Source organism: Triticum dicoccoides, chromosome 3A (assembly GCF_002162155.2).
Source record: "Triticum dicoccoides isolate Atlit2015 ecotype Zavitan chromosome 3A, WEW_v2.0, whole genome shotgun sequence".
In the NCBI taxonomy this organism is placed as follows: Eukaryota; Viridiplantae; Streptophyta; class Magnoliopsida; order Poales; family Poaceae; genus Triticum; species Triticum dicoccoides.
Genome location: NC_041384.1, coordinates 678071522 through 678090966, shown reverse-complemented (window position 1 = coordinate 678090966; position 19445 = coordinate 678071522). Strand labels below are relative to the sequence as shown.

Sequence of the window (19445 nt, the reverse complement as noted above, 5' to 3'; positions counted from 1 at the left end):
TTAAGTTGTTGAGCGGACTCGAAACAAAGTAAAGGCGCAACTAGCTATGAGTTGGTTCCTCCACGCACAGGTTTTCCATACAAAGCACGGTCGTTCAAGGAAAATAACTCAAAAACTTAAAAAAATGATTGCTCAAGCTTTGGCAACTTAGCTTTTTTGTCGTCTGCTTCCCGGCAAGGAGAAACTTTCTTGAACGGCCTGGTCCACACCATTATCTTCTCCTTCCCCCCCCCCCCCCGGTAAACCTTGTGGGCGAGGGAACCTTCCTTCTTTTGAGAAAGAAACAGAGAAACAAAGTAATGATATGGAGCCTTGGGCTCGTTATTGCTTACCGGGGTCTAGTGCTGCACAAAGTGTCAGATAACATATGCGAAAAAGGATTATAGCATAAAAAACTGACAAGATGTGCGAGGCACATGAGCTTTACTGGTGCACGGGGTCTGCGCCCGGCTTTGTACAAAGGATTACATGCAACAGCGGCAAGACTTGTACAAAAGGTGGTTGCCGGAAAAGCTTCCGGCAACCGCGCCTTACGGGTAAAACTTACGAAGATGTTCAATGTTCCAGGAGTTGCTCACCGGAATGCCATCTTCGGTCTCAAGGCGGACAGCACCGGGCCTAGTGACTCGTTTCACCCGATAAGGGCCTTCCCACTTCGGCGTCAACTTGTTGGAATTCTTGGCGGACTGAACACGCCGAAGAACAAGGTCACCTTCCTCGAAGCTCCTGGCTTGAACTTTGCGGCTATGGTAGCGACGCAAAGCTTGCTGGTAGCGAGCGGCTCGCACAGCAGCCTAGAGATAGTCTTCCTCAAGGAGCAGCGCGTCATCTTGTCGCAGCTGCTCTTGCTCAAGCTCATCATAAGCGAGCACTCGAGGTGACCCGTAAACGAGTTCCGTGGGGAGAACTGCCTCTGCTCCATAGACTAGAGCAAAGGGTGTCTGGCCAGTGGCTCGATTTGGCGTCGTCCTGATCGACCAAAGAACCACCGGCAGCTCCTCGATCCAGTTTCTTCCGCACTTGTGCAGCCTGTCGAAAGTTCTGGTCTTGAGGCCTCGCAGCACTTCAGCATTTGCCCTCTCCGCTTGACCGTTGCTTCTCTGGTGAGCAACAGAAGCGAAGCAGATCTTGGCGCCAAGATCTTGGACATACTGCATGAAGGTGCGGCTCATAAATTGTGTGCCGTTGTCGGTGATGATCCTGTTAGGAACCCCGAAACGGCAAACAATCGACCTGAAGAACTTGACTGCTGACTGTGCTGTCACCTTCCTCACTGGTTCCACTTCCGGCCACTTTGTGAACTTGTCGATTGCAACGTACAAGAACTCAAAGCCCCCGACAGCTCGGGGGAAGGGGCCGAGGATGTCGAGCCCCCAGACCGAAAATGGCCAGGATAAAGGGATCGTCTGGAGAGCTTGAGCTGGCTGGTGTATTTGCTTTGAATGGAACTGGCACGCTTCACACTTGGTTACTTGTGCAGTTGCATCCTGGAGGGCTGTCGGCCAGAAGAAGCCTTGTCGGAATGCTTTGCCGACAAGCACTCTTGCACCAATGTGGTGACCACATATGCCTCCATGTATCTCTGCCAACAGCTATTGTCCATCTTCCCGGCGAATGCACTTCAATTTCACACCGTTGAGTCTTATTCTGTATAGTGTGTTGTCGACAAACTTGTACATACTTGACTGGCGGGCTACTCTTTCAGCTTCTTCTTGCTCTTCGGGAAGCTCTCCTGTGTGAAGGAAATGGACAATCTGCTGCGCCCATGCTGGAGCTTGTGGCTCGACAACAAGGACTATAGGCGTATCTGTTGCTGCGGGAACATCCGCTTCTACGGCAAGAACCTGTGGTTCGGCCGGAGCGTGATATTCCCCGGCAAGCTTGCCGGAGCAAAACTTGTCGGGAGCGTTTGCTTCAACGGAACAAACCAAGAGGTTCGCCGGAGCAGACTGCTCCTCAGCACTCTTGGCGTCGATCTTGGGGACCTTCTTGGTGGCGGCTTCGGGAAGCTCTGCCGGAAAGTAGTCACCAGAAACCAACTTCCTCTTCTTATTCTGTCCAGTTGATGGTGTCACGGATGGTTGAGTCAGCTTGAGCACAAAGATCCCTGGTTCCACAGGTAACTTTAGTGCAGCGCACTTTGACAGGCCATCGGCAATGTCATTCTGAGTTCGCGGAACGTGTTCCATTTGCAGGTCGTCAAAGTGTGCTTCTAGCTTTCTCACTTCATCAACATAAGCTTCCATCAATGGACTCTGGTAGTTCTTGTTCACTTGGCAGACGACAAGCTGCGAGTCACCCCTTACAATGAGTTTCTTGATCCCAAGGTCGGCTGCGATTCTGAGGCCGGCAAGCAAACCCTCATACTCTGCAGTATTGTTCGTTGCTTGCTCCTTGGGAAAGTGCATCTGGACTATGTACTTGAGGTGCTCTCCGGTGGGTGCGATAAGCAGCACGCCAGCACCGGCGCCTTGCAGCGAGAAGGCACCATCAAAATACATCATCCACTCTTTGCTTGTCTCCTTGACAGGGATGCTCGTCTCTGAAATTTCTTCATCTGGAGTTGGCGTCCACTCTACTATGAACTCTGCCAATGCCCTGCTTTGGATCGTTGCAGTGCTCTCAAACTTGAGGCCAAAGCTTGACAGTTCCAATGCCCACTCGACAATCCTGCATGTTGCTTCTGGATTCTGCAGTATCCTCTTCAGCGGAAAGCGAGTGACAACTGTGATCTCGTGTGCCTGGAAGTAATGGCGCAGCTTTCTCGAGGCCATGAGAAGGCCGAAAAGCAATTTTTGCACACCAGAGTACCTCGACCTAGCCCCCTGGAGAAGGGAGCTGACAAAGTAAACTGGGCGCTGCACCATCTTCTTCTGCACCTCCTTGCACGTCTGCGCAGATTCATCTTTGTCGGGACCAGAGCTTGTCGGAGAAGCCCCCTGCTTGTCGCTGGATTCACTTGCCGCGGTTGCTGGCTCATCGTCCGCCTCCCTCTCCGCTACTAACGCAGCACTAACCACTTGATTGGTTGCCGCTAGGTACAGCAGCAACTTCTCTTGTGGCTTAGGTGCGACAAGTATTGGAGTGGAGGACAGGTACCTCTTCAAGTCTTGCAGCGCGGCCTCCGCTTCCGGAGTCCATTTCATTGGACCTGACTTTTTCAATATTTTGAAAAACGGCAGGGCGCGCTCAGCAGACTTAGAGATAAACCTGCTGAGAGCAGCCACGCAACCGGCAAGCCTTCGCACATCCTTGACGCTCTTCGGTGCTTCAATCTGCTCGATGGCCTTGATCTTGTCGGGGTTGGCTTCAATTCCCCGCTGAGACACAAAGAACCCGAGAAGCTTGCCGGAAGGGACTCCAAACACGCACTTCTCGGGATTGAGCTTGAGGTTGATCTTGCGCAGATTTGCAAAAGTTTCATCTAAATCTTGGATCAGGGTAGCCTTGTCCTTGCTCTTGACCACTATATCATCCATGTAGGCTTCCACATTTCTGTGTATCTGTGTCTCAAAAGCGACATGGACTACCCTTGCAAATGTTGAACCAGCATTTTTCAACCCAAAGGGCATCCGTATAAAACAGTATGTGCCGCAAGGGGTGATAAATGCGGTTTTTTCCTCATCTTCTTCTGCCATGAAGATCTGATGGTATCCTGAGTATGCATCAAGAAATCAAAGCAAATCACATCCATCTGTGGAGTCAACAATCTGGTCAATGCGCGGCAAGGGAAATGGATCTTTGGGACAATCTTTATTGACATCAGTGAAGTCTATACAAAGCCTCCATTTCCCGTTCGCCTTGCGCACGACTACAGGATTAGCCAACCACGTGGGATGGAGCACTCCTCTGACAAGGCCTGCTGCTTCCAATTTCCTGATCTCTTCTGCAATGAACTCTTGGCGCTCCACCCGCTTGCTTCCTGACTCTCTGCTTGACGGGCCGCGCATGAGGACAGACGGCAAGGTGGTGCTCGATTACTTTCCTGGGAACACCGGGGATATCAGACGGTTGCCATGCAAACACGTCGACATTCGCCCGCAGGAAAGCAACGAGCACGCTTTCCTATTTGGGGTCAAGCATGGCACTGATGGTGAAGGTACCACCAGTGCCGTCCTTCTTGGCGGGCACCTTCTTGGTCTCGGGTGGAGCTGCCATCGTCTTCTTGCACTTGCCGGTGGAGCTCGATGGTGCGTCCTCGACGGTAGCGCTGCACTCCGAAGAGGTGCGCTTGCCGGAGTGGGCACCAGAGCTCTTACCGGACTTTGTCTTCTTCTTCCCCCCGGGAGCTTTAGCGGCAAGTATGTTGTGATCAGTTGCGGCTGCTGCTTCCCGGTAGATTCTGTCAGCGCAGATAAGGGCGTCCTTCTTGTCGCCGGGGACAGAGATGACACTTATCGGGCCTGGCATCTTCAGCATGTTGTATGCATAGTGAGAGGCTGCCATAAACTTGGCGAGCGCTGGACGGCCAAGGATCCCATTGTAGGGCAATGGAAAATCGGCAATGTCAAATGTGACCCTCTCAGTTCTGAAATTCATCTCGCTGCCAAATGTGACCGGCAGCGTGATCTTTCCCTTCGGCTTGCTTCTTCCCGGGCTGATTCCTTGGAATGTGCCGGTCTCCTCGAGCTCGCTGTTGGGGATCTGGAGTTTCTGAAGGACCGCGGAGGAGATCAGATTCAAGCCGGCCCCGCCGTCAACTAGCATCTTCGTGACCTGGAGGTTGCGGATAGTTGGTGAAACCAACATCGGCAAGCACCCGACCGCAGTTACGCGATCAGGGTGATCCTCAATGTCGAAGATGATAGGCGTGCTGGACCATTTCAGAGGCTTGCGTGACTCTAAGGATGGCTATGCTGCACTCACTTCCCGCATCCACTGCTTGAGTTGGCGGTGCGAAGTATGCAGAGAAGCACCACCGTCAACACACAGGACCTCTGTGGCTTTCTGAAATTTCTGCTCATCGGCCTCGTCATCATCCATGTCTTCGTCGTCATCGTCATCTTCATCCTTGTCGCGGCCGCGGGGAAGTCTGTCTCCTTGCCGCTGCTTGGCCTTGTCGCGGTGTCCTCCTCGGCCGAGACGTTTCTTGCCGGATCCACCAGCACCTTCCTGGGCCTTCTCCTTGTCGCGCCGCTCGTACTCAGCTTTCTGTAGCTCAACGAGCTGCTCAACCTTCTTGCAATTCTGGAGATCGTGACCCCTGGTGCGGTGGATCTTACAATACTGCTTGCCGGAGCCGTCCTGCTTGTTGGCAGCCGCCACAGGCTGGGCCTCCTTGTCGGAGCCACCAGCTTTAGCTTCCTTGGCGCCCCCTCCGTTGCCGGTCTGCTCGACAGCTAGCACTTCCTTGCCCTTTTTCCTTCTGTTGTTTCGCCGCCGGCCTTTCCTTGTCGGGGCGGCATCCTCACTGTCAGATCCTCCTGCTCCTGTATCCTCTCCGGGGAGCCTCCTCCCCTCTTCAGCGCGTGCACACTTGTCGGCCAGGGCATAAATCTCACTGACGTCTCTGATCTTACACATCGCCATCTCCTCCCTCATCTTTCGGTTTCGCACGTTCTGATGGAACACGCTAATGATCGCGGCGGGGTGGACGTCTGGGATGTTGTGCTGTACACAGCTGAATCTCTGAATGTACTTGCGCAGTGGCTCTCCTTCCTTCTGGGCGAGCAGATGAAGATCGCTTTCTTGGCCATGCGGTTTGTGGCCGCCTATAAAGGCGCCGACAAACTGATGGCACAGATCAGCCCAGGAGGATATGGAGTTGTCCGGCAAGTGCATGAGCCAGGATCTGACGTTGGGTTTGAGTACCAGTGGGAAGTAGTTGGCAAGGATCTTGTCGTCCCGTCCCCCGGTAGCCTGCACCGCGATGGTGTAGATGCTGAGAAACTCCGACGGATGTGTCTTGCCGTCGTACTTCTCTGGTACGTCTGGTTTGAAATTCTTTGTGATGGGCCACTGGACTTGCCGCAGCTCACGGGTGAATCCAGGACAACCTACCGCGTACGGCAGATCACCTGGTTCCCCTGGCGCATGCATGTCAACAGAGGGCCCAGCGCGCTTGTCGGATTGACGTCGCGCTTCTCTTCGGCGCTCGATGCGGGTTCGAGCGTCTTCTTGTTGTCGTTCATGGAGAACTTGGCGCTGGTCGCGACGAGCTCGCGGGTCCGACGACGCGGTGGAGCCGCTGTCGGGGTGGACCCGGCGAGTCGGCGACTTTGGCCTTCGTAGCGGAGAGTGCATGGAAGTCGCACCTCCCCCGATCTTGTTGCCATCGGCTCGCGTCCGGCTGTCCTGCCGCGGCAGCGAGGCGCTTGGTTGCCGCGCAGTGTCGCCGTTGGCGAAGCTGATGAGGCTCTGGATAGTGGCCCTCCATTCGTCGGTCTTGTCCGCCGTCGGAGGATAATCCAGGAGTAGTTGGGCCCGCGCCAAGGCTTCCGTTGGCGTGGTGGGCGGCAGAGGTGAACGGTGCGAGGAGCGGGACATGCTCGGACTCCTAACCAAGTTAGAAGGAGCAGTGTCCCGTCCAGGTGACCGCACCTCACTGGGGCCAGCATGCTGGCGTGCATGCTGGTCTTGAACGCCGCGCGAACCACCAGCTTGATCTTGGGCCAGCGGACGTATGGTGCTGCGAACGCTATGACGCTGCTGGTCCCGCCCTTCCTGAGATGGGCGCGGTGGGCGTATGGACGCCGAGGTCTGCGCGGCCTTGTCCTTGGACTTGGCAGCGCTGTGGGCACCCTCGTCGATGTCCATTCTTCCGCCAGTGTCCACTCCACCGTCCGCCTGCTCCGGAGGCGGTGGAAGCGACGCAGACGGGGTTGTTGCCCCCGAAGCCTTCTTCTTCGGTGGCATGTCGGTGAAGACGATGAAGATTTAGCTCGCGTGCACGCCGGATCGGGTTCGCACGATCTCGACGCCCCCTACCTGGCGCGCCAGAGATGTCGGGGATGCTGGTTCCACCAACACCTATGGGGACAGGGCCCCTTTCGGTTCGGCGGGGGGCGGAGGTCGCACAAAGAGCGGATCGAGGCGGTACACGCGAGCGGTTTTTACCCAGCTTCGGGCCGCACGGATGCGTAAAACCCTATTGCTGCTTGTTTGAGTGTATTGAATTCTTGCTCAGGAGCGACGGGCGCTGCCAGATTGAGCGTGAGAGTGTTCCTGGTGTTGAATGAGCCGAACTGGCCGAACTAGCTGAACCCCTTCTACGTTGCGCCTGGGCCTCCTTTTATACTCTCAAGGGGTCACCGACAGGGGGCAACGTAGACAAGAAGGGTAAAAATGGAAAAGGATGCGGTAGGTGCAGCTACCGCTACTATGGATATAGTGCACCCTACCTAACTCTGACGGCAGGGGACAAGGGCATTAAATGCCTGTCTGAGTTGCTTAAACAGTGCAAAAAGTGACCGTTAGGAGCGCCACCGTTTGCCATGATGGCCTTCTCTTCATCTCCGCTTGCCACCTCGCACCCCTAGCTGCACAGCCCCCTGCCACGTGTGCTTGGGAGAGTCCTAGAGCGACACGTTAGCAGGTGTGCTGGAGCGCAGGCACGAAGTGGGGGTTTCCCGCGGCGAGCTCCTTGCCGCGGTCGTCGTCTTGTCGTGTTTGGGAGCTTGTCGCTCACCGGGCCTTGCCGGGACGCAGGGCGCGTCGCGGCAAGCTTTCTTGGTATGCCTTGAGTGGCCTTCCCGGCAAGCTCCTCTTGCCGGGGTCTCGTCTGCTTCCCGGCAAGCTCCTCTTGCCGGGGCCTGGGTTGGCCTTCCCGGCAAGCTCCTCTTGCCGGGGCCTTGGTTGGCCTTCCCGGCAAGCTCCTCTTGCCGGGGCCTTGGTTTGAGTACTTTGTTCTTGAATGGTCTTCAAGGGAGCCACGGAGGGTCTTGGCGGTCACCCGGCAAGCCTTGCCGCGGGATGCTGCGACTGCCCGTGCACAAGTTCGGGGTACTAGGGTACCCCTACTCTAGTACACCGACACAACGCTATAAGAGGGGCTTAGCAAAAGCGGTAACTTAGCCAAACAACGGTTTGCTAGGAAGGTGGGTTAAAGGCTTGACATGGTAATATGGGAGGCATGATAAACAAGTGGTAGGTAGCGCGACATGGCAATAGAATGAACAACTAGCAAGCAAAGATAGAAGTGATATCGAGGGTAATGGTCATCTTGTCTGCAGAGTTCTCAGAGTTGTCGAAAGCTTGCTCCTCGTTAGTGTACTCAACAGGTACCTCGTTCACGAACTCGTCTCCCGGCTCTACCCAAAGCAAGAACACAAGCAACGGAACAACAATCAATCACGGCGCAATGCACAAGCAACATGATGCAAGACATGACATGGAATGCAAGGTATGATGTGCAATTCGTATGGGTACTCCGGAAGGAAAAGGATGATCAAGGCATCAACTTGGCAAACCAAGTATGCTGCTGGAAAGATGAGGTGATTTCGGTCGAAATCGATATAAGGATCACCGGAAATAGATGCATGGTTTGCAAATGACAAGCAAAACAAGAATGATGCAAATCTACGCTTAACAGCATCATAGCACTTAAGATGCAACAAGAAACTATGCTACAACACTCCAACATAGTAACAAAGCACATGGCATTAAAGTACATGTGAAGCTCTACAAATCATGAACATTGAGCTCCTGCTAGAACTCACTAGAACAAGCTTAAAATGGCATGGCAAAAATGCAAATGATAATAGCTTCACAGACTTGGAGAAAATACTAAACATGTCAAAAAAAGCATCAGGTAGCAATGTTTAGAGCTAGCAAACAACATGCTACAGGAACATATCATGGCAAACAAAGGCATGGCATGCTAGTACTAAAGGCATAGAGCAAAACTTCCTTACTGAACTTTAACCAAAGATGCATGGACAAGATGGTAGCATCAATGCAAACATGGCGAATGGTATGATCAGTTTCAGACTTGGAAGAAAAACAAAGCATGGCAGAAATAGATTCATGATGGCAACTTTGCAAGCTCATGCCACTCACCACAAAGCATTTCATTGTATAACAAGGTAACCAACAGTAAGTAGACATATTCATGAAGCTAAGCATGGCAAGAGCAAGTTCATAGGGTACTTGTATCACTAGCAAAACACATGGCAAAACTGAACCTCATGTTACCAATCTGCTAGCAACAATATTTAGCAAAAGTAGAGCATGGTAATGACAAGCTATAGTACTCCATAATTGCAACCAGAGGCATAAATGGATAGAGCATAATCATATCTTCAAAACAGTCTTACTGAACTACCTCAAAATGTGCATGGATCTACTGGTAGCAACAAGTTTACATAGCATCAAAATATAACAGAAAAAAGACTTAGCAAAATCACAAAGTGTCTGAAATCAGCAAGATCACAGCATAGCTAACTTTGCATGCTTGTGCTAGTCACCACAGAGCTCATAAAACTACAAGGCTTGCACCACTGTAAATATGGCATGATGGATCTGATAAAACATGTAGACATCATGCTCATAGCATGCACACACAAAATGCAACGAAAATGACAAATCAGCAAGTTATGTTGAATTCCAGCAGACAACATCATATAACACTTTTGCAACGAATGTTAGGGCATCAATATGGACATTAACATGCATGAAAATGACACTAACATGAATAGCATCACGAGATGAACATTTTAATATATCATATGCACAAAACGGAGCTATGAGCATGGAGATATGGCATGATGAACATGGGCACATGATGTAAGATTTTCAGGACTTGGAATTATATTCGACCTCCAGATCTAGGGTTTCAGCACGGAAACCGAGGTGGGGCCGGAGCAGCTCGCCGAAGTTGCAGGGGAGGCGGCGACCGGAGCTCGTAGAGGCCGCCAGCGAGGTGGAGGTCATCGGATCTGGTGTCGGGCGGCGCGGATCTGGTGGTGGCGCGGCAGATCTAGTCGGCCGGCGATCGTGGAGGAAGGCGGCGAGGCACGGACTTGGCGGCGGCGTCTCGCGGCGGACGGTGGCGGAGACGGCGAAGGATGGCGGCACCGGCGGGAAGGGAGCGGGCGGCAGCAAAACCGGGCGGGGGCGCGGGCCAAGCGGGCCGGAGGAGGCGGCTGCGGGCCTCGCCGGGCCACGGCGGCGGTGGGAGCGAGGCGAAACGTGTCGACTCGTGAGTGGTGCGGGGCGCGGCGGCGGACGCCTCCGGCGCCGTCCAGACGTGTCCGACGCGGAGAGGGGAGGTGGCTAGGGTTTGGATCCGAGATTTTGGACGGGGAAGGCATATTTATAGGTAGGGGGGCTAGGAGTGTCTAAATGAGGTGCGGTTTTCGCCCACACGATCGTGATCCAACAACGGAGAGCATGGAGGGGGTTTAGATAGGTTAGTGGGCTGTTTTGGAGGGTTGTTGGGCTGCAACAAGAGAGGGGCTTTTACGGTTACCCGGTTAACCGTTGGGGCATCAAATGACCTCCAAATGGAATGAAATTTGAAAGGCGGCCTACGGGTAACGTACCAAGGCCACTCGACAAATCTCGGCCCATTCCGAGAATGTTTTTCTCCAGCGGGTGCAACGGGTGCATGTGGGAGTGTCGGATCGCGAAACGGACAACGGGGAAAATGACCAGATGCATGAGACGAACTCGAATACAAAAGAGATGCACATGATGCCATGAAATGAGATGCATGACATGAACAAAATGCAAAAGGAAAGACAAAAACCCAACCACAGAGGGAATATCATATCACATAGCCGAAAATGGCAAGAGTTGGAGTTACAAATATGGAAAGTTACATCCGAGGCGTTACATTGAGATCATCATCCCCATCACCATGAACACCGCCCATGTGCTCCTAGAGGTGGGCGCGGTGGTGGTGCTCTAGCTCCTCATCATGCTCATGCTCGTAGCTCCCGTCCTCTGAGCTCCCATAATCGCTGCACTTGCCGGCTCCATTCATCCGCAACATCATGTACACCCTCTCCTGCATCTATCCAAAAGGGATGTTATATGTTGGTCGCACCCTAAAAAAAATTAGAACATCGAGATATCAGTCGCGCACCTCGGAACCCTAGGGATGGGGACGGGACAGCCAGGGCCGCGAGATCTAGCCAACTTGATGCTCCTGGATTTCGGCATGGACCTGGCTAAGGACCGTAAACGAGTGCCGCGCCACGCATCACCGTCGGCCTCGACCGTCACAGCGGCTTCCTGCGGAAGCGTCGGCCGACGGGTGCTGATTCTGGTTGGGGTTGCGGTCGGCGCCGGGCCTCTCGCCGCTTGTAACGCCCTTGATGCGGCTATATCTCCTACGTGTCGAAGCACGACTTAGAGGCATAACCGCATTGAAAGCAATGTCGCAAGTGAGGTAATCTTCACAACAACCCATGTAAATAAATAAAGGGGAAAGGTACATAGTTGGCTTACACTCGCCACGTCACACAAATACATAAATAAGTCATTACATTCATCCAATACACTCAGGGTCCGACTACGGTACCAAAATAAAGATCAACCCCCAAATGCGACAAATCCCCGATTGCCCCAACTGGGCACCACTACTGATCATCTGGGAAAGACACATAATAACAAAGAGAGTCTTCATCGAACTCCCACTTGAGCTCGGTCATATCATCTGGAGCGACATCATCGGCCCCTGCATCTGGTTTTGGAAGTAATCTGTGAGTCACGGGGACTCAGCAATCTCACACCCTCGCGATCAATACTATTTAAGCTTATAGGTAAGGTAAGGTATGATGTGAGCTGCAGCAAGCGACTAGCATATATGGTGGCTAACAAGCGCAAATGAGAGCAAGAAGAGAAGGAAAAAGCACGGTCGAACAACTATGATCAAGAAGTGATCCTAGAACAACCTACGTCAAGCATTACTCCAACACCGTGTTCACTTCCCGGACTCCGTCGAGAAGAGACCATCACGGTTACACACGCGGTGGATGCATTTTAATTAAGTTAAGTTTCATGTTATCTACAACCTGACATTAACAAATTCCCATCTTCCCATAACCGCGGGCACGGCTTTTGAAAGTTCAAATCCCTGCAGGGGAGTCCCAACTTAGCCCATCACAAGCTCTCACGGTCAACGAAGGATATACCTTCTCCCAAGACAAACCGATCAGACTCGGCATCCCGGTTACAAGACATCCTCGACAATGGTAAAACAAGTCCAGCAACACCGCCCGAATGTGCCGACAAATCCCGATAGGAGCTGCACATATCTCGTTCTCAGGGCACACTCGGATGAGACTAGCTACGAGTAAAACCAACCCTCAAGTTTCCCCGAGGTGGCCCCGCAGGCAGCTCAGTCGGACCAACACTCAGAGGAGGACTGGCCCAGGGGTGTTTAAATAAAGATGACCCTCGGGCTCCGGAAACCCAAGCGAAAAAGAGGCTAGGTGGTGAATGGTAAAACCAAGGTTGGGCATTGCTGGAGGAGTTTTATTCAAGGCGAAATGTCAAGGGGTTCCCATTATAACCCAACCGTGTAAGGAACGCAAAATCCGGGAACATAACACCGATATGACGGAAACTAGGGCGGCAAGAGTGGAACAAAACACCAGGCATAAGGCCGAGCCTTCCACCCTTTACCAAGTATATAGGTGCATTAAGATAAACAAGATAATATTATGATATCCCAACAAATAAACATGTTCCAACAAGGAACGATCTCCAATCTTCACCTGCAACTAGCAACGCTATAAGAGGGGCTGAGCAAAGCGGTAACATAGCCAAACAACGGTTTGCTAGGACATGGTGGGTTAGAGGTTTGACATGGCAATTTGGGAGGCATGATAAGCAAGTGGTAGGTATCATAGCATAGGAATAGCAAAAAGCGAGCATCTAGCAAGCAAAGATAGAAGTGATTTCGAGGGTATGGTCATCTTGCCTGCAAAGTTTTCAGAGTTGCCTTGATCCTCGTAAGCAAACTCAACGGGCTCCTCGTTCACGAACGCATCTCCCGGCTCTACCCAAACAAGAACAACAAGCAAAAGGAGCACAATCAACCACGTGCAATGCTCAAGCAACATGATGCCAACATGGTATGATATGCGGGATGCGGTATGTGATGCATATGCAAGATTTGCAAAGGAATTATTGAACCTGGCCTCAACATGGAAATCCAAGAGTGCCACTGGAAAGGTAAGATGATTTCGGTTGAAATCGATATAAAGATCACCGGAATCGGATGCACGGTTTGGAAACGGCAAGCAGAACAAATATGGCACCCTGCGATAATCAGCAAGTGACCATCTAAATGCATCAAGATAAATATGCTACAGCACTCAAACATGATAACAAAATACATGGCAGGGATCCACTCATGATGCTTGACAAAAGATGAACACTGAGCTACGGCTAATTCATCCATTAATAGGTTCAAACAAGCATGGCAAAAGTGCAAAAGATTACTGATTTCAGACTTAGTGAAATTAACAACAAATCAGGAATTTATCATCAGGAAGCAATCTTTAGAGCACGAAAACTACAAGTTACAGGAACATATAATGGCAAAGCAAGGCATGGCATGAAGCTACTCTAAGCATATAACAAAAGTCCTTGAGTGACCTTGAGCCAAAAGGGATCAGAAAATACAATTGCAAGCATGTGAACATAGCAAGAACATAAACAGATTCAGACTTGGTGAAAAACTGGAGCATGAAAAACAGATTAACAAGTAGGCATGTTTACAAGCTCGATGCACTCACTACAGAGCATGGCATGACAAACTAAGCATACACCCATCAAGAAGACATGGCATAGAAGCTAGACATGGCAAGAACAACATCATAGAATGCACGGATCAATAACAACAAGCTGGGCAAAATCGCTAAATAGGTTAACAATCTGCCAGGAACATTTTATAGCAAAAGTAGAGCTCGATTGACTCAAGCTAGGGTTCTCCATAATTGCAAACAAAGACATGGATGAATAGAGCACAACAATATTAACAAAACATCCTTACTGATCATCCTCAAAAGAGGCATGGATCACTAGGAAATAACATGAACATATGGCATAAAAACAATATCAGGACAAGGACTTAGTGAAATTCTAAGTCCCTGAAATCAGCATCATTGAGTAGGCTACTTTGCATGCTTGTGCTAGTCACCACAAAGATCACAAAAATACATGGTGACACCCCTGTAAAGATGGCATGGCATTCTACAAAACACATGTAGAGCTCAGGATCATAGCATGCACACATTAATCATAGCAAAAATGACAAAAGGCCATTTGCTAAAACAGATCTGAAATATTCCTCACATAGCCCTCTTCCAACAGCATTTTGGGTATCAAGATGAAATGATGTACTCGTCGAGACGAACATTTTGATATGCTACACGCACGAATCGGAGCTACGGATGCAGAGTTATGGCATGTCAAACTATGCAAAAAAATAATAGGAGGAGAGGGAAAAGTCAACCCTCAAGAACAGATCTAGGGTTCCTGTAGCTTCACGCAATCCGAGGTTCGCCAGCGAGGTTGCAGCGGCTCCGGCGAGGAAGGAGATGCGACGGGGAGGCGAGGGAGAGGCTGATCCAGCCTCTCCTCACCGAATTCGGGCGGCGGCGCTGACGAGGGCGGTGCGCGGCGGGGAGGGCCGGCCGGTGGTGCGGCGAGCTACGCAGGGCGGCGTGGCGAGCTCCGGCCACCGGAGCTGGGCGGCGCGGCGGAGGAACAGGCGCGGGCGGCGGCGCGGGGTCGGGGATGAAGGGGCGCGGCGCGGGCGCCTCTGGCCCGGGCGCGGCGCGGGCGGGCCGGCGACGGCGGGAGGCGGCAAAGTGGGGCTCGTGCACCATGTGGCGGCTCGGGACCGGCGGCACGATTGTATCTGGCGCGTCCGGACGTGTCCGGCGCGCTGAGGACGAATGGACTAGGGTTAGGGTAGGATTTGACCCGGAATTTTCGGGGGAGATCTAGTTTTATAGGTATAGGAGCTAGGAAGCTCCAAATGAGGTGCGGTTTGTAGCCACGCGATCGTGATCGAACGCTCTAGATGATAGAAGGGGTTTTGCTGGGTTTTGGGCCACTTTGGAGAGGTGTTGGGCTGCAACACACATGAGGCCTTTTCGGTCCCTCGGTTAACCGTTATAGTATCAAACAAAGTCCAAATGGCACGAAACTTGACAGGCGGTCTACCGATAGTAAACCAAGGCCGCATGACAAGTCTCGGTCCAATCCGAAAACGTTTAACACCCACACACGAAAAGAGGTAGAAAGGGACACCGGAGGACATAGGAGCGCCGGAATGCAAAACGGACAACGGGGAAAAAGCTCGGATGCATGAGACGAACACGTATGCAAATGTAATGCACATGATGACATGATATGAGATGCATGACAAAGACAAAACACACGTAGACAAAACCCCAACAACGAGGAAATAAAATAACTCAGTGCCGGAAACGGCAAGAGTTGGAGTACAAATAAGGTAAATTACAGCTGGGGTGTTACACCGCTGCTACTCCCTTTTGAATCCTCCTTGGGCGTGATAGTGCGGTGCGGGGTGAAAGGGATCTGGTATATATATACTCCCTCCGTTTCTAAATATAGGTGTGTCAGATCAGAGTTCTAGAAACCTAGTAATTCATTTCTTATCATCATCTGGTTTGATCGATAAGGCTAAATAGACGCATAGAATTTTCACAGGTGCAACAAAATTTTGATAAGTTAACATGTTAAAAGGGTCTATCAAAGCCAAATGTCTTGAGTGCCAGTAAGACAAAATGATTTACCTGAAAGCTAAGCCAAGAGAAGTGTCTAGATCAATTTGTCCATTCCAAGAAACACCAAAGCGACATGCTTGGCTGCAACCATAAAGAAACCATGAAATATCATATTTAACTAGTCCAACAGGTATGTCCATGGAGTTGAGTACATTTTTCTCTGCAAAAGAACAATTTAAGCTAGGTATATTTCATTGTTCAAAACCCAGCGTTTACCCTTAAACAAGGATGCTGCTACATAACACAACATGGAGGTATACATGGGGAGTATACTACAGGTCACCAGCACAACCTGGGTACATATGGTACACCCTTTTTATTTTTTACGTGTGGAACCACCACTGTACTTCCTAAGACCAGCAGTGCCCAAAGCCCGGCCCACCGCAAGCCATCCCGATGAGTTTGTTTGTCCCTCGAGCCCCGTCGCCTGGGCAACATCCCCTCCGACAAGCTGCCACGCTGGTCTCCTACAGGCCGTGTGTGTCGTCTCATCTCCACGGCCTACCCATTCGATCTTATGCCTACAGCTTCCAAATCCTCCCCGCTGCCACCACTGTCCTGGATTAATGTTCCATTACACTGTGCCGTGTTAAGAAAATCTTTGGAATGGATGCTCATTAATTGGGAGCACTTACTATTGGCCAGCTATGGAAGGAGAGGGATAGAGATAGACGATCGAGGAGCATTACCGTCTTCGTGCTCCACAAAAGGAAGGTGGGCGGGGAGGAAAGGACAGAAGTCAGAAGCATATGTGGCATCATCAGACTGGAACTACTTGGAGAAGTTCCGTTGTAGTTGAGGCTGGATCCAATTCATAGCATACCTTCGGGGAGTTCTGGATATGAAATGGCACCTGGTGCGAAAACCGCATCATTTACTCCGTCAGAATCCTCTTGCTCTTTGCTGGGTCAGAAAGTGGCTTCAACACAGACACAAAACCAGGAATTTTCACAACAATTAAAAGTGGCTTGAACACAGACACAAAACCAGGAACTTTCACAAAAATTACTCAGATCCACCCATTGGAGCCAGCAAAAATTGCAAAGATATACCGATTGATACCAATTAATAGGGACCATAGAAGTTACAAAGATCGATCCATAACTTCATATACTGGCCGGATGCAGCCAGATGGGCGTCCGGTAGCCATTAAGGAGCTAGAGGTTGAGGATGGCACATGATGGGCGTCCGGTCGACTCATTGGATGGGTCCTCCACGTACTGGCCGACATCTCTATCTCTCTCTCTCTAAAAAGTAAAAACATGCGTAGCCATGAGACTCTCCCGCGGAAGCGTTTGGCGGCGAGTGCTACATTACCTCTGCTTGCTTGGCCATGCATTGACAAGCGGGGTTGGATCCTTGGAGGCGGCGTGCGTACGTGCAGTGCATGAATGCATGCAGCTATAGGTTGAGGAGGCCAGCTGCGTCCAGATCTATAATGATAGAAAAACATTATTGCATGTTTTATTTACAAAGTAACCTATTATCAATCGAAATGCGGCCAGAGTAACCTGCAAAACACCCAGGTGCCTACTAAAATATGCCCGAAGTAACCAAAAACCTAAGCAGAAGAACTACCCCCGAAGCAAATCAACATTACAAAAGATTTTATCAGCCGCAACAATAGCATGCAGCGGCGGACAAACAAGATGCTTTATCTGAAAGCTCGTGAATCATGACGAGATGATGATCACCAACTTGTCCATTTGAAAAACATGGCAGCAACAACCTGTAGAACACATACAGGATTACCCGCTAAGAGGACACCATAAAGAAACAAGGTTACAACCAACTCAGCAGGAGATAACAGCATCAGTACATAAATGTAGAATGTGATAAGGCAGGAATAAACATTGATTTCTTGTACACAACACTACATAAGTTGCATGCTCATCCATTTGCATATTTCTACTTCTCTATACTATATGTGAAATAATATAAAATGGGACTTCCATATATGGTATATTCAAGTCTCATCAGACATCACAATTATTATGCCCTAATTTTCAGCATTAACTGGGTGTTAGAACCTTAACTTTGAGCATTAGTATGAATTCAAACACACATGTTAGCAACATCAGAAGCTTTCAATTTAACTTCAATTTGAATAAAAATCTGCTCACACAAAAGTATCACGATACATCAATCATTAAAGTGAAAAGTAAACGGTCATGACATGTAAATAATTGCACACACGACATCATACTCTAAATACTCACCATATATGTATGCTGCTAAAACATCTATGGACATATTACATTAAGCACTTTCAATGCAATTTTTAGAAATACCCATTTTTACATACACTGTTGGAGGTGCAGAAATTCTACAAGAAATACCAATAGCCCAGTATATAAAAACACTAAACAAACATACAATCGCCAAACCTGAGTTCTAGAGACCAAAGACATCTAAAAATACAAATACTAAAATATGTATAAAAAAAAGTGGTGCACTGGTACAAAGGAACCCTACATTTTCTATGCTGGTGACTAGATTAATAAGCATAGACGTGAGGTTGTATAGTAGAGGTACAAAGGAACCCTACATTTCCGTGGCGCAGGTGTGATTGCCTGATATGCTTCATACCATGAAAACATAGGCAATCCTCATCTATGGGGAACTATATGTTCTAACAATAACTAGGTTGAAAGTGGCATTGTACCTTATTTATTTGACGCCACTGAATAATGCAGTCAGGATGGTATGAATGCTTGCAGGGAAGTGCAACGAAGGATTCACCTTTCTCAAATTCCCTGCGACAAATTACACATCTACCAACAATAATTACACGTTAGCATGCCACTTTAATAATATATATTATTGTAAGGCTATGAAACTTAAAAGTACTTGAACGTACTGTTTTGTCTTGCCATCTTGCATATCTTTTGTGTTGTAAGTTACTGAAGCTAAGGAAGAAAGTGTATCAGCAGAGATACCTCTACTTTCTGTACTAACCACTTAACCCAATGCAACTAATTCTAGAAATCATGACTAGAAGTCTAGAACCATTAGCATTACATCTTGGAACTTCAGATGTAAGCCCGCGCACCAAAGGGAATAAAGCAAAAATAACTTGCCTCATAAGAGTACTCATCTGGATAAACCTTGCCATGAATCCTATATTTCTTCATTAACATGCCGATTTGTAAATGTCAGGTACTCTCACAAATTTGGCTGGTTAGTAAGCAAAAACATGATACCACAATTTGGACAAAGATGAAGTTCTCCATGCATAAATTAGACGAATTGGAGGTGCATGCCACAATCCCAGAAGAAAACATGGCAGGAGGTAAATGTTACCACTTATAGCATATTATCTACATCATAAGTTGCTTTTGGCTTTGATTGCTATATCAAAGAATAATTTAGCTCTACCAAGGAATTGTGCCATTGCTTCAATTAAAATTAATATGTACTCGTACTACACTATATGTCACACGCATTAACAAAATAAGCATTGTTGTCGGTCCAAGGTCATTTAATCAAAACTTGAGTGCTCCCAACTTCCAACTTCAAATACAAAAAATAAATCCATCCAAGAAAAGGAAACATAAATCACTACCTGAGCATCGTTTTATGTGATAATACACATGCTCCTCTGCCCGCCCTACAAAGCAGAAGTAAGGCAGCACAACAGCAACCCACGCGAAATGTGAAATGAGCTGAAAAACAAAACATACTCACAATCGTTTATCCCAGCGAGGGGCATAAGCCATGTGACAACCTGTACTC

The 19445-nt window shown here is 49.6% G+C and overlaps 1 pseudogene; it reads right to left on the bottom strand.

Moving 5' to 3' along the window:
* Positions 1 to 19422, bottom strand: part of LOC119272843 — a 56429-nt pseudogene extending 37007 nt beyond the window's left edge.
* Between the last annotated feature and the right edge of the window lie 23 nt (positions 19423 to 19445).